Raw genomic sequence first — 3355 nt, forward strand, 5'->3', positions numbered from 1 at the left:
AACCCCCACCCCCCCCCCCCCCCCAATTGAATGATTCCTATTCTATATCACTTTTTGTATGTGCATTGATCATGAGATTATAATCTTGTATTGTGTTAGATTATTAGCAGATATGGTAATGGATAGGTTAATCGTAACTTTCATATACCTTAATCATGACTGTGCATTTCCATACATTTGATAGTGCATTTACATATACTTAGTGGTGCCTCTTATCATACCAAAATGACACCACATTGAGCTGCCTTTTAATATGCTAAAACATGGTTTTGCACGACAGAGCAACACTTAGTACATTTACATACCCATGACAGTGCATTTTGATATACATGTTATTGCATCTCATCATAATATAAGGCCACCAATCTTGGTTGTGTCTGAATGTCCAAAAGCAGGGTTGTGCACCAGGTAGCAACACTTAATGCATTGCGACACACATAACAGTGTTTGTGTGTAGTGCATTGACACATGTAATACAGTGCACCACAATTATAACAACACCAACTGCATAATAACACATATCTCATATTGAATACTATTTGACCTCATTCTGCAACAATTTTCCAGTAGAAAGAGGAAGGCCAAAGGTGGCAACCCCAAAGAGAGTCCAAACAGATTAGCCCCTCAACCAAGACCAATCTATAATGAGCCTTTTTGTTATGGGCGATGATGATCTCGTGACAAGTCCCCCAGTCATTCCCAAGCTACAAAGTGAAGATTACTAAAAGAGCATGGACTAGGAACAGAACACAAAACACCCGAGTGACAGACCTAATGATATCAACTTCACCACTTTAAAAACAAGAGCAAAGCTAACCTATTTCTTGAAAGCCATCAAACAGCTCACTCCTAACTAGAGAAAGAGTGTGGAGGAGATTGGGTTTAGCAAATTTTTGGACTTGGAATTCAATCACACCCTTACCATTGGCTAGTCGAAAACTTTAATCCCAGAAATACCAAATCTAAACCTCTGAAATGGACGAACCCTACACATTAATGAATGTTAGGAAAATAATATATGTGGTTCAAATCACTCCTCATGCAGCATATTATGCTTCTTCTACATTCATCCACTCACCACCATGCAGCCCCACGTACTACCTCAACTACTGCAACACGTGTATACATGGTCTCTACTTCATGCGCAATTTTCTCTCATCTTTAATGTATAAATATCATTTGCATTTTGCTTTTGTAATCACTCATAAATTTAATTCATTCTTATTCCTCTATACTCGTGTGTGTGTGTGTCTATATATATATATATATATATATTCCTTTGTATTCTCTTTAAGAGATTAATATATATATTTATATTCTCCCATTTTAGCTATTTTCTTATCTTTTCATTTCTATATTTTTTTCTATTATTTAACTTTTATAATTCTCAATTTTTTATTATTCGGTTTCGCATTATTCTGCTATATTCCTAACAAGTGGTATCAGATCAGTTTAATTGAGAATTATTTCCGAAGATGTCGACTATTACCAAGTTCGATATCAAGAAGTTCGACGGAAAAATTAGCTTTTCTATCTGGAAGGTTAAGAACTTAAGATGAAATCCGTTCTAACCCATAACGGTTTGAAGAAAGCGCTAGTTGGGAAGAAGAAAAAGTCGGTTGCAATGACAGATGAAGGTTGGGAAGATTTGGATGACAAGGCACGTTCAACCATTCAGTTGTGTTTGTCTAAAGAGGTTCTACGTGGGGTGGTAGGTGAGAAGACTGCTGCAGATTTATGGTCCGAGTTGGATTCACTTTACATGGCCAAATCTCTGGCGAACACGCTGCGCCTAAAGGAGCAGTTGTACACAAACCGTATGACGAAAGATATTTTTATTAAATCTCACTTGGATGAATTCAATTTTATTTTATTGGACTTGGAGAATATTGATGTCATAATCAAAGATGAGGATCGTGCTATTTTATTGCTTGTCTCTCCCTAAATGATACAAGCATTTCAAAGAAATCATGTTGTATGGTAATAGTAGTGATACCCTAACTTTCGACAATGTTAAGTCAAACCTATTATCCAAAGAAAAGTTTGACTTTGAAATTAAGCATCCCGTTCATATCATCATATGGAATGAGGCGTGTAAGAACGTGCTCGAAAGTATTAAGTCATATTTGATGAAGTCGCCCGTGTTAACTGCTCCTATCCACGTCGCCCACTGATCCTCTATATCTCTACCCAAGAAAGCTCTGTAGGTGCCTTGCTTGCGCAGGAAAATGACAAAGGGAAGGAAAATGCCCTCTACTATCTCAGTAGAATGATGAAACCAAACGAGTTAAAGTACTCTCCAATTGAGAAGTTGTGTTTGGCACTTGTGTTCGCCATTAAAAAGTTTAAGCATTACTTTGAAGCTCATACCATCTGACTTGTGTCGAAAGTGAACCCAGCAAAATATGTTATGGCGAAGGTCGTTCTCTCTGACCGCCTTGCAAGGTGGTACTTATTGTTTAAACAGTTTGAAATCGTCTATGTGCCACAAAAGTCTATCAAGGGGCAAACCTTAGTTAATTTCTTAGCAGATCACCCAAGACCTGCTAAATGGGAGTTGTCTGATGATCTGCCTGATGAAGATGTGCTTATCATTGAAGTCCTACCCCCATGGAGGATGTATTTTGATGGAGTTGCGCATAGAGGAGGGGCAGGAGCTAGAGTAGTCTTCGTCACTCCGAAAGGTGAAGTGTTGCCATATTCATTCACCTTGACAGAACCATGTTCAAACAATGTTGCCAAGTATCAAGCATTGATACTAGGGCTAGAGATAGCAGTTGACATGAAACAGCTAAGAATTAACATTTATGGAGATTCAAAGTTGGTCGTCAACCAAGTGATAGGTCTGTACGAAGTGAAGAAAGCAGAGTTAGTCCCGTACAACAACTATGGATACTCATACAATGGTTGGGGGACATCATAATTGAACACGTGCCGAGGAAAGATAACAAACAAGCTGATGCCTTAGCTGCATTGGCTTCAACTATTGCTCATCCTGCAGCCTGAGTAAAAGTATGTCAAAAGTGGGTAGTTCCACCTATCTTCAACGAAGATGGCTCAATCAATGAAACTATCGAACTCCCTACTGCTTCTGTTTATGACATTGGCAAGGATGACTGGGGGCAATCATTGATTGGCTATTTCACTTATGGGAAGTTACCAGAAGATCCTGGTAAGAGGGTGGATATAAAGCGCTGAGCTCCTCGCTTCATATACTATAATGACACGTTGTATTGTCATTCATTTGATAGAGAGCAAATTGCCATTTTGGTCTACTGAGTATAGGGGTCCTATTAATTTTGGTCCACGACTTTTAAAAGTGTTAATTGCATACCACGACTTTGAAATTTGTATC

Source organism: Ipomoea triloba, chromosome 5 (genome assembly GCF_003576645.1).
Source record: "Ipomoea triloba cultivar NCNSP0323 chromosome 5, ASM357664v1".
NCBI classification, from domain to species: Eukaryota; Viridiplantae; Streptophyta; class Magnoliopsida; order Solanales; family Convolvulaceae; genus Ipomoea; species Ipomoea triloba.